The sequence below is a fragment of the Sebastes fasciatus genome, chromosome 22 (genome assembly GCF_043250625.1).
Source record: "Sebastes fasciatus isolate fSebFas1 chromosome 22, fSebFas1.pri, whole genome shotgun sequence".
NCBI classification, from domain to species: Eukaryota; Metazoa; Chordata; class Actinopteri; order Perciformes; family Sebastidae; genus Sebastes; species Sebastes fasciatus.
In genome coordinates this window covers 4756987-4770259 of record NC_133816.1, presented here as the reverse complement: position 1 = coordinate 4770259, position 13273 = coordinate 4756987, and the positions used below count along the sequence as shown (strand labels likewise).

Genomic DNA, 13273 nt, shown 5'->3' with positions numbered 1-13273 from the left:
TAAATGGCTCGACTTCCGCCTGGAAATCTCGGGCACATGGAACATGCGCAGCAGCGTCCGTCAGTCACGGGGTCCCAACGTCACGCCGCAGTCGAGGCTTGTGCTTCAGCCTCGGTCTCTGTCTCATTCACATGAACAGAGGAAGGGAAATAACTCTTGATTCCGCTATCAGTTCATTTTACAACATTAAAAACTTATTTTTTTAAATAATGGATATTTAGGTGTTCGTACTGGGAAGTTGGTTACAGAAGTCTCTTTCCCAATGTAAGTGAATGTATTTTAAATGTAAATGTTTGGGACACGGAAGTTGCAGTAACGGCGTTTGACCACTACGAAAGTCGGGATCGATGACCGGCGCTCTTCCTGGGGGCTTGGTCTGTTCACACCTGGCATTAGAATGCGTCTCCACATGCGTCTTGAGTGGCCACTTGTGATCTGATCTCACTTCCCCGCTCTATATGCAAATAAACACTTGGTAAACACCTGGCTAATACAGCAGACGTTGTGATATATATATTACATGAATATCCGTAGTAATATCCTACATATTCGTGAATTTGGTTACATTTATTAACATCAAAATAAAAGGTTATTGACACCGCTGCCGTTGCGCCTCTGTCGGCTCTGACAGTATGATAATAATGCACTTTGCGGGCCTAGTCTGATAGTCTGTAGATATGTAGCCTATAAATTAGATATATTTTAACAAAATACAGTTGTACTGACAGGATATAGTAGTGCACAGAAGCCGTTTCCATGCTGCTGTGGCAGAGCAGCGATCACGTCTGCCTGTCTAGTCACATGAGGAGCGCAGTGACCCCGCGGATTCAAGTGGGATGTCAGTTGAGTAGGTGGTCATTCAATGTGGCCCAGGACACATTCGCGTACCCTCTTTTATAAGAATGTGGCCATATGTGGCCCAGACCACCTCTGAATATGGTCTCAGCGATTGGATCTCAATGCGTCTTGAGTGCGTTCACACCTGTACTTAGAGTTGTACACTTGTGATCGGATCACTCAGGATGCATATTAATATCAGGTCTCAACAGGGCCTATGAGATTGATTTCTTATTCAGCTAGACTGAATTGATGGGTTGCAGCTTTGTCAGCTAATACATTATCAAAACCCCAAATCCTTTTATATCATTGGTAAAATGATCATTTCTACTGAGGCGTAGGCAGTTCTGTAGGAAGTTCTGTAGACCTCCAATCATCTGAAGTCTCTCGATAGGCGTGCAACTCTAGTGTGTATCAGTATGTGTGTGTGTGTTATTTTATTTTATTGTATTCAATTCAGATGTGGAGTTTGGATAGGATAGCATGGCTGGCTGAAGTTGTACAGATGTAGATTAATAACAAGGTATCATCTCTTGAAGTGTTTCATTATTTTAGTGGATTTTGTCACACTTATTCTATAGGAGTGTTTGTTCGCACATTAATGCCATGTTATTTTTTTTTAGTGTCTGTGCTTGCACTGTAGGCATTAGGGGAGGCAGCAACTTATTCCTCTTCAGGCAGCGATACCTGGCATTGAACCCACTGATCAGTGGCCACTTTATAAGGTACACCTTGCTAGTACCGGGTGGTCTTCTGCTGCTGTAGCCCATCTGCTTCAAGGTTTGACGTGTTGTGCGTTCAGAGATGGTATTCTGCATACCTTGGTTGTAACGAGTGGTTATTTGAGTTACTGTTGCCTTTCTATCACCTCGAACCACTCTGCCCATTCTCCTCTGACCTCTGACATCAACAAGGCATTTTCGTCCACACAACTGCCGCTCACTGGATATTTTCTCTTTTTCGGACCATTCTCTGTAAACCCTAGAGATGGTTGTGCGTGAAAATCCCAGGAGATCAGCAGTTTTTGAAATAGCCCGTCTGGCACCAACAACCATGCCACGTTCAAAGTCACTTAAATCCCCTTTCTTCCCCATTCTGATGCTCGGTTTGAACTTCAGCAAGTCGTCTTCACCACCTCTAGATGCCTAAATGCATTGAGTTGCTGCCATGTGATTGGCGGATTAGCTATTTGTGTTAACAAGCAATTGAACAGGTGTGCCTAATAAAGTGGCCAGTGAGTGTATAAGCATCACATTCCCACTCGTGGTCAGTTGTGGAGCACATTGCACCTGTTGAAATCATCGTCGGTTTTAGAAATCCTATTTTACAAATCAAATAGCATTGAAGAATGGCAGAACAGAGCGTCAATAGTTTTAATAATATCTTCTAATACTGTGTATATATCACCAAATTTGATTTTAGTTTTCATAAAGCGATTGTGTGTAAAATTGCTGCAGTGAACACAACTTTATTTATTTATGGTTTATTTCATAGGGACAGATACAGTGACAAAATGAAAACAGCTACCCGATGCAAATATCAGACTGTCTCTAGTGCGCACTGTGCACCATGGAGACACCGCGGTGGCTGTCACACACACTGCCTCCTCCAGTCACCTCCACCTGACACATCTTCACCACCTGCACATACAGTATGGATTGTGTAAATTAGCAACTTCTGGAAATAAAGCCAGTGACAGCTCTCACACAATCGTTACACTCCATATCCTCATTATCAGTTCTAATCATAATGCAGGCCAAGGTCGCCATGAAAATATATATATATATATATATATATATATATATATATATATATATAAATTGTGTTCACCTATCAAACTTCCATTTTCAAATGATATCCAGGGTGGGGGATATTCCTGATTGTCACGATCATTTTGGCAAGTTGTGAAGCGATCAGTCTCATTGCTGTAAACATATAAATATTGCCGTGACACTCGTAATCCGTAATGATGCATGACGTATGCACTGGCACTGCTAGAGGACTACGTGAATGGAAGAATTGAGAGGGAATGAATGTTCAGGGACCATCTCACCCACAAGCACCTTGATTTCTGTGTCAGAAAAATTCCTTTTCTTGGTCTTCCTCTCGGCACTTGCCGTGATTCACCATAAAGAACCACTTATCAGCAGGCGCATTTATGTGCATCAACATTCATGAGGTGCTTTACATCGACCATTTATGGTTGAATGTGGACGTGTGGAGGGCGGGATATGAGGCTGATCCACGTGCGCACATTTCCAAGTTGATTTGGGATTTATAAAAGGAAATTTTGCACTGTCAGGCGTACGTTTTGGTTTTATAAATCAGACAATTTTGTCGTACATACATTTTCGTCATTTGTACATTTAGTGTGGATCCTACACACTGTTTTATAAACGAGACCCAAGAGCTGTCATAGTTTTCCTTAAAATGGGTGTCCTTGTGATATTCTTTATCAACTTGCTTTGATACAAGCTGTCACAATATTATTTGATAGTGCACCACTGTGAGGGAAACAATAACATGCCGAACTAGAAATCTTTAAATAGATTCCTGCCATAATTCGCAGGGGAAAGAATATATGTTTCATTGATTAGTATTGTTTGATATGTCACAGTTCCCAACATGCATATTGTGTGGTTAGCCTACATCATCAAATATTGAGACGTATATGTAGAAGCTTGTAATATACCGTTGCCACTCACAGCACAGCAGACAACAGTGACCATATTGTACAGATAACTGGTGAAATACACTACAAACACTCATTTGCATAGTGAGTCACTGTACCTGAAAGACTCAATTTCCCCCTGATCAGGTTAGATAATCAAAACTGCACAAATCTCTTCTGTTTGATTTGACTAAAATCCAATAATCCAGGAACTGTGACGCATTAAATCACAAAATCAGACTTATCGTATAATGCAAAAAAATCACATAAAATGACAGAATAAAAAATAATATTCTGCCTGTTTGACTTGGATACTGCTGCAACATAGCAATTCTTATTACATTACATTCATTTAGCAGACGCATTGATAAGAACAATACTAACCTTTAATGTCGGACAATAAACTAAAACTAAAGTAAATCCCATTCCTAAACTAAAACTAAAGATATTATGAATATCTTCCTTACCTAAATTTGAAGAAAATAGTCTAATTCCACATGAACGGAGTACAATGTCTGTAGACAACAACCAATGCAATCTAATTTGAATGTTTGGTTGAACCACTATTGAACTAACCATCAGCCCAAAATCTAATCTAGAACATTTTACTGTAATTAATCCAGACAAATGTATGCAAAGTAAGCCAGCAGGAGAAAGGAAATGTCATCTACTGATATATTCATTTATCATCATCAGTATGATGAAAATTCATCCAAACAGCTTTTAGATCATACCGCCCAGCGCTAGAAACAAACCACACTTCACATACTTACCACAGGAAAAGTATGCAGCAATGGTTATGCCAGTCTTTTACTATGACCTTAAGTCAACGCCACCATAAAAATTAGGTCAGTGCGAGCCTAATTAAAATGCCCCACTTCCCTTTAAACGTAGCAGAATGCAATTATAAAACAAACATGTGTAAAGGGCAGACAGATTAATATCTACTGTAATGTTCCATTAAAGGAAAATGTGTTGCGGTCAGACAATAAAAGGCTGCCTTTTAGATGAAATTCCCATTAAAGTGGGCTAAAAGTGACTGTCTTCATCCCCAGTCCTTTATAAGGGAGCGATAAAGCTGGAACCAAGAAATTGCATGTAATGGCATTAATGATGGCCAACCATTACGGTCCAATATCTTGTTTCTGAAAACACAAGTGACCTTTTCTGTCCATGTGAGTACTTTCAGTGAAGTGTTGTATGTCACCAATCTGTGATGATGATGATGATGATGATGATGATGATGGTGCCTTCTTGGAGGTATTTTGTGATGAAGTGTTGTAATTTACGGTTATTTTTGGAGCCACTTGAGCCTCACCTGCTTCTACTTAAGTTCTTGATTTCCCCGGGATGACTTGTGACAGCTCTCAGAGAACGGTTGTGAACTCCTTCTATCCAGCTGTGGATGAATAGTACAGTGATAGCTCGAGTTTTTTCCAGTCTAACTAAAAAGTTGCAGCGCTCATAACTCATAACTCATACATAATACTGAAGCTCTCGATTGTTGAATATCTGTATAAAAAGAAGAATGTGGAAAAGAAGACCTTGTGCTGTGATTGTGAGGTAATAACACCAAAACCAGACATTCACAATAGATGTTTTTCACAGCTGAAAAATGTTCTGATGAGAAACACAATTTTCGCTGAATATGTGGACACATTATGCCGTCAATGGAAGGACGTCAACCACAGACGTGTTATTCTTTAGTCACAGTATGTCAGTGTGGATTTTTCCTTCACATTATGTTGTTAAGAGAGTGCTTTAGACATAACAATGTTTTCAAAGGTCACATTCAAAATCAAATAGTTTTTCATCATTACTACCTTCTCCGTCTCATCCTCCTCTCTGTTTTGGCATCGTTACCCACAGATATTGAGTGTTAGTTCTCAGATGCAGGGTCTGGTGGAAGGGAGGCACTATTGTTTTGTCCAACCAACAGTCCAACGATATTCAGTACTATCATATATACAAAAAATCTGTAAATCCTCATACATTTTTCCCTTGAATAAATTAGCTGATTATGAATTTATTGGCAACCATTTTGAAAACGAATCATTTGTTGCTTGATTACTTAATAAATTGCTACAGCTACAATCTTAAGAAGTGTGACAGGCTCATGCTGGTTACGCAACGTTAGTGTCAGTACTTTACATCTCTGTTCTGTCACCACTGCCCTCCATAATAACTATCACTATAGCTCAACCTACAATTCAGTTCTCATCATAGATTTTGTTTGTGTTGTCAGATAACTGCACACATATAAAAAATGATTTGATTGCAGCTAAACAATGAATGAATATGAGGTGATGTAATTTAAGATATATTCACACACAGCTGAATGCTGGCACAGGACAAGGCTGGGTTGGTAGAGGCGGATAAATTGGTGGAAGCAGCAACCCTGTCTCCTACAAAATTACTTTCCCATTCATCTAAACTGCATTCTCAATTACGTTTCGAGGGAAATATATTTTCTCCCGGATTACAGTCTTAGAATTAAACAGTTTTAGGCACGTGGTTAACGTTGTAAACAAAACAAAAATCTCAACAAGTTAACGTTGACTTTTACTATCACACAGAAGGAAACCTGGGGGGAAAGTCCTGTGTGTTTTTTGACCCATCCACCTGCCTGTAATGGACATTCTCGCTTGTTATACTCGGAATTATACCACGTAACTTTTAATAACGTTATTATTCCACATAACTCTCATTCACTCGATATACTGCGTCACATGCTCTGCACGTCACTCGTTATACGTCACTTGCTGCGGCCTTCTGTGGGCTATTTGTGGTGTGTCAAAGACAAACGTAATCCGTGACAAAATAAATTTCCCTACAAATGAAATTTAGATTGCAGTTTAGTTGAATGGTAGGGTAATTTTTAGGAGAAAGGGCTAAACGCAGGCAGTGGAGTCGCAATGAAGTTGTAGAGCTCCCCATGGTGTGTGTAGACAGATTGAGCATCAAAATGTTTTAACTGGCATGTAGAACATTTGAGTAGGAAATGTTGTCCGTACCATGAGGCACCATTCATTCAAAACACCATTTTTGGCAGTCATAAATTCCAGTTTACAGAAGACAGTGGAATAGTGTTTTCAGTTGTAGCTTCCAGGCCTTTTAAGTCTGATTTTGTAGAGTTGGGATTGTAGAAGCTAATATTGCCCCATGTGGAGCTCTCAGGCTGCCAGCACGAAGTGTGACTTCTCACATGGCTCAGCCTGGATTACCAGGTGTGACTCAAAGCTACCGTGCATCACTTGTTTAACGCAGATAAAAACGACGTCTGTGCTCGACTTTAGCAATCACATACGCAAGTGACTTTCAACCCTGAACATAATGCTATTTTCCTGTCACTTGCCGGACAGAAGGTGCATCGACGTTTATGTGCGTAAGGGGGAAGATGAGTTATAATGAGTCCGCTCGGACTGTTTGTTCTTTTGGAACAACATACGCTTTTGTCCTGAACACGCCTGTTGCCACGGCAACAGTGCAATATTCTGACACCAAGGTGGAGAACGTATATGCACAAAAAACGCATCTGATGATCGGCACCGTGTCTCTGACGTACATGAATAAAAAAATGAGTGATTTCGCTCTCCTTCTTTGATCCTCTCCCTCTGTTTGCTTTCTAATTCCTTAATTCCTGTCTCGGCTGTGTGTCGCAGTCTGAGCCGCTCTCCTCTCCTCTCTGTTCGCTCGCTCTGCCTCTTGTCGCATTGAATCCTCCCTGTCTGGCTGTGTGTGTGTGTCTCTGTTTCTGCTCTTCAGCTTCCCTCTTATATTTGCTGCAGTGCTTTGATTCGAGCTGGAACGCTTTAAGCTCACAGTGGCAAGGAGAGGTCACACTTTTCAGACAAGCACACACTCAAACACACAGGAACACACACTTTCAAGCCTCTGTTGTGTTAAAAGAAGGAACAAAGTGCATCAGCTGTGTACGCATGTGTGTGGTTTTGCCCTTTCTGAGACCCGGGGCTAAACCAGTTCTGTGGAGCAGTTTCACTACTTAATGAGATGTCTCATCACATACACATATATAAACACTCCTTACTTCTCTCTTCCGTCCCCGTCTTTCACATACCTGCTTCTGCAGGTGTCAGTCGCTGTAGCATCAAAAGGGCTTGAGATAGACTCTGGAGGGCTGATAAGAAATGATCCATGTCCTGGCTATAGCTACTGGCCATCATTTGATGCATTCATTAGAAATTGAATTTGTCAGTGTGGTCAGCACGCAGCATTGATCCGTCCGGTTAATTGATGTGTGAATTGTTCACTCATCACTCATAAGGTTGCCCATGGCTTCGTGATGCGCTGCTGTGCTGCTGCTAATAGTTGTTAATGATGAAGTTGAATCCAGGGGAGGGAAGTACATGCAGATAGTTTCCTGTTTCTCACTTCCCGTATTTCCCATGTTTATAAATAGGGATTTACTGATCCGACTTTTTCACCCCTATACCGATTGAGATACCTGGGCTTTGGGTATCGGCCGATACGAGTACTGATCTGATACCAGTGTTTAATTGATGAGCTGTATGCCTCACTGTGTGCAAGTGACTAGGGTCATTTTTTTATCTGTAACAACAACATCAGGCTGGACTTAAACATTGCTTTCCTAACTTTGTAAAACAAAATGTCACAAATAAATACTTGGATATAAATTTATTGAATTGTTATTTAGTACACCAGCAAACCTTTTTAATGCAGCAACAATTTGGTCCAAACTTAAACAGGAATTAAAATTCTAGTCTATAATGCATATAGTATATAAACACAGAATTGAACTGAATAGATCGGCCCCATTGTCAGCCGATCCAGCTATTGGAGTCAATATCGGCCCGATATCCGATCCAGCATCGGTATCGGTGTGTCCCTGTTTTTAACTCGGCATCCCAAACGTTTGGCGGCGTGCGCCCCTGCGAGTTACGAGATCATCACATCAAGAAACTGAGCAGAGCCAAATGTCGGCGTTAACACGAGATGCGCCGTCAGGGACGTTTCTGTGTAGACATGCAGGGTGGGAGGTTTTACTGCCCTGCAAGCCCCTGGTCTCTGATTCTCAGACAGGTGGAACATTGTCCCCAACAGCAATCTTTGAACAGGGAGTAATGGAAAAGGAATGGAGAGACGGCAGTAGACCACACCTGAAGAGCGAGTGCTCAAAATCCCTCATTTGAAAGTGATGTGCGTTTGACGCCATGTTGCTGTTTCACCGGGTGTTTTTTGACGTCGTGGCATTTCATTTCATTCCTGCTTGTACTCCATGATTATCAGTTTCTAGCTATGCTCTTTAAACATCTGACTATTGCATTTGCTCAGCGCTACTTAGCATCCATTTCACGTCTCTGGCTTATTTTCAGCGATTACAATCATTCAGATGATATCTGAATCATTTTTCATGGAGAGTCCAGAAAAAGCAGTGAATTGGGCAGCGCCTGTGTCTGGATGGATCAGATCCTGGTTGTGCTGATTGACGGGAAGCTTAGAGAGGGACAGTCCATCTGGTCCGTCTGAGACACTATGTAGACCGTCCTCCTCGCCTATTCTCTCTTTATTCAGACAGGAGGATTACAGCAAAGAAAGCAGCAAAGCAAGCAGTGAAGGGATTATCGAACAGCAGCAAAGGGATTAGAGGGGAAAGTTGCACCTCAATAGTGCAGAGGACCCCTGTGGCCCATGTAAGAGACTCATGCACGGGTTAGAAAAAGCCGGCTCCTTGGCCAGCTGCTGCTGCTGCACGGCTCTGCCAAAATCCCACAGAGCTTCTTCAGTAGGTGTTTGACACGCAGAGTTGCCAAGACTTCACGGCTCTCCCCAGTGGGTATTTGCTGTTCATTTGGACAGTGGAAATGCGGACAAATGGATGAGCAAAGAGAAAGCCACAAAGGGGATTTGAACTCTGGCACTCACTTATGGATTAGAGGTAGGAGTTATTAAACAGCTTCAGTCTGGGTTCCAAATGAGAAATTTGGTTTGTGACCTCTGGACCCAGGGAAATGAACACATTTGCTTCTCTTGTGATGTTGAGACTCCATTAAAGCAGTTCCTTGACCTATTTAGAGGCAAAGAGTCCGTTGAAGGAGGCTTCAGAGAACTCATGTTTTTATCTGGCAGTGGCCAAGTCTTGACACAAAACACTGCAGCTTTTCTCTGAGTAGCTGACTGGATGCTGACTTTTACTGTAGCTCAATAATCTGAAGCTCCCACGCGACATGGCATGAGTAATGGATGTTAATTGACATCTACATTTCTGTCACCTTCAGACAGCACTATAATATAATTAAAGGCACGGTAATGTGCTATAAAAGGTAGCACTGCTCCAGTAAAAAAAGGAGAAAAGGCCCATTAAAAATGCTTCTGGGAAGTCACTGATTTTGTGAATCAGTTACTAATCAGTTAAATTTGTAATCAATTATCCAATGTGTTGATTAGTTTGTCATTTATCAAACAACAAGGCCAAAACTCTCAAATGTTATTGCTTTTCTCTGAATTTAAAATTAGATAAAGCAAATGATCAGTCAATTAATTGATCATTTGATTAACAATCAAAACAAATGCAGATTTTTTCTCTTTTTTTTTTGGTCAGCTGTTAAAGCTATTCTTCAAGCCAGAAAACCTCTAATTCCAGTTTGTCAACTGTTGAAATGTGCTACTTTTTGTCTAATGTGATAGTGTACTAAATATATTTAGGTGTTGGGCTTTTGTTTGGACAAAATGAGCATTTTGATATCAACCTGGCCTTTAGGAAATTGAGGGGCATTTTTCACTATTTCCTGACATATTTTAGACTAAATGAATAATTGATGAAGAAAATAATTTCCACATTATTTGATAATTAAAATAATCATTAGGTACAAGTAGTGCTGCCCCCACCTTGTCAAGTAGTCGCATAAACGGTCGTTTTGGTCTTAGTCTACTAAGGTTTCTTTAGTCGATGAATTGTTTTTGATGCTTTTTCATGCCAAAAGACTTATTTCTAAGAAACTTATGAGCACATTTCTGGTAAAACTCAGTTTCACAGATTTGATTAAATGAACTAATCGATGTGTCAGTCGACTAAGAATTAGGGCTGGGCGAAATGGAGGATATCAAATATAATATTTTTGACCAAATACCTCTATCGATATTGCAACAATACTGTAGGATTGACCATTGGTGCTTTTACATAGTATTTACACAATGAGAGTTTTGATAATTATCAGTAATGTGGACATAATGGCTAAGTGAGTAAAGGCAAATATTACAACAGCTAGAACAGTTTTATAAGTTCAGAAAATGTCATCACTTTACTACTGTAATGCAGCCTTTAAAACCAGGAAAAGACAACACACTGCCATATTACAATATACAAAATCTGAGATGATATGTAGTCTCATATCAAGATATCAATATATTGCCCAACCCTAGGTTGAGGACAGCCCTAGTTGCAAGCCTGCATTGAGCATTTTGGGTTCTGGACTTTCAATTTGAAGATGCCACTTTGGGCTATAGGAAATTGTGATTATTTTTAATTATCAAATACATTTTATAATCTGAAAAGATGAATCCATCATCATCATTCAACAACAACAGATGAATCAATAGTAGAAATAACTGTTAGTTGCAAACCTTGTTTTGAGGTTGAAAATGCATTCAACTTGTTTTGTAAGGCCACACAATGTGTGAGAAATGTTGAATTAAACAAAACAGTTTGTTTACAATGAAAACTCCACAGGGTCCCTTTAACAAGAGCAGACGCCGTCATTAAGCTGCTAAGCACCCGATTATGTACAGCAAAAGGTGATTACTGATGCCTATAGTGGACCAAACGTGATACAGCTACGGTACATTATAGGATGGCGTAGCCTGGTTTGAAAAACAATTCCAGTTTGTTACTTTTTAATATTTTAAGTGAATGATGGAAGTGATGGAATTAAACAATCCGATTTTCTCACAATATGACATACTTGATATCTCCATCACCATGGGAACAGACTAGTCTGTTTTTGTAGATTAGTAGGCCTTCCATGTGATCATTACTACTGCACAAATGTTCAACTGAAACACAAATTGTTGCTTCGACCACAAGGAAGCCACCAGAGGCCTCATTAAGAGAGAACTTAGGACTCTCTTGTTGTTGTTAAGTGCGTGTTTATTTCACACCGATCATCGATAGTCTGCATCTTGCCCACAGCGTGACAGCATGTGAAAGCCACAGGAAACCATTCATAGATGTGTGCTTGGATTTCATATTTCACTTAACTCTTAAGTAATAATTGAAGCGAGGGCATCCCAATAAGTTGAACAAAGATTATTTTTCATAAAACTGTTGAGTTGAGGCACTTGAAAAATGTAAGTCAGAACAAGAAACTGTGTGACATTTGCCGTCTTTGTGTGAAAAATCTGATATTCAGTATTACTGACTGAAAAGCACAAAGCGAAGAAAACATCAGGAGGGTGATTTGTGGAAATGGCCTTGATAATCTCCACCAGAAAGGTACCTTTTGGATATAATTCTGGTTTCCACTAAACTCAAATTTCTCTCTTGCTTATAAAAAGTATGACTTTAGTGACATACACCACCATCAGTTTTGTTTTCAGTGAGATCAGCAAACCAATCAAGTTCATAGCAGGCAGACTGTTATCTTCCACTTCTCTATTCACATATGCAAATTTGATTGTGTTGTTATTAATCAAAGCCGTCACTCAAGTCAACTGACAAGTGGGTCATAACATCCGTCGTGCCACACGGTTGCCCCTGTGATTTAATCTGATGACAATTAAGTATCGAGCTATTCTTTCAGCCTGGCACCGTAGCGACTTTTCCTCTCTGGACACTTCCAGTTAACCTAGTTTACGAAGTGGTTTACACCTGGTTCTGTTTTATATATCTCAGTCATTGTGGAGCTGGGCGCACATGCACGAGCCTCGTTTGACCCGATAGTTGTGCCCACTTGCTTTATTGTGAACTCTACTATGGCGAAGGCAAGACCTATGGAAAAGAAATATGCTAGTAATGGCATATTAGTTTTATGTAAAGATGTGTGGATATAATTTATATTAATAGTTTCTACAGTGGCTAAATAACTCCTGTTTGGTCTGTAGTCATTTCCTTCCAGCATTGTAATAACTTGATTAATTCTGGACCATATTACACACATGCCATGTTGGTAGACATAAATAATAAGTGAAGGTACCCAGTGTCAGCTGTGTGTAAATTACGCATATATTAGAACAAAGTCACATCCACTCTCCAATAAGATCTACCACTCAAGGGACCACATTTTGTCTGATGTCATATCAAATTTGATTAAATTGTTATATTAAACTTTATTGTCATTGCACAAAGTACAGGTACTGAGACAGCAAAATGCAGTATGAACAGTGTATATACATGTGCTATGAATACACTAGATATATAGAGCATGAGCAGTATTAACAGTGTGTATGTTTGCTGTCACAGAGGTGCAGACTTCAGCAAGGTGTCAGCTGAGGAGAGAAAGCTGTTCTTGAGCCTGCTGGTCCTGGAATGGAGATCCTGTGGCACCAAGCAGAGGGCAGGAGGGCAGGCGGTCTGTAACAGGGCGAGTTTTATCTCACTGTTCTAGTATAGAACACGGCTTTCATGGCTTTCTTCCAACATACTATAATATGACTTTTTTTCGACATTCTATACTATGACGTTTTTATTTTTTCGACATACTATATATGGCTGTTGTCCGTCATACTATACCATGAGTTTTTTAGACATAATATACTATGACTCTTTTCCAATACGCTATACTAGAACTT

At 40.1% G+C, this 13273-nt stretch overlaps 1 long non-coding RNA gene across 4 annotated transcripts in view; it reads left to right on the top strand.

Moving 5' to 3' along the window:
• LOC141760230 (uncharacterized) overlaps positions 1–13064 on the top strand; it is a 47672-nt gene extending 34608 nt beyond the window's left edge. For 3 of the 4 annotated variants that reach the window (XR_012592298.1, XR_012592297.1, XR_012592299.1), the window contains one exon: positions 12945–13064. This is a non-coding gene — a long non-coding RNA (uncharacterized LOC141760230). The remainder of the gene's footprint in view (positions 1–12944) is intronic. The other variant, XR_012592300.1, reaches the window with a different exon arrangement.
• The last annotated feature ends 209 nt before the right edge of the window (positions 13065–13273 follow it).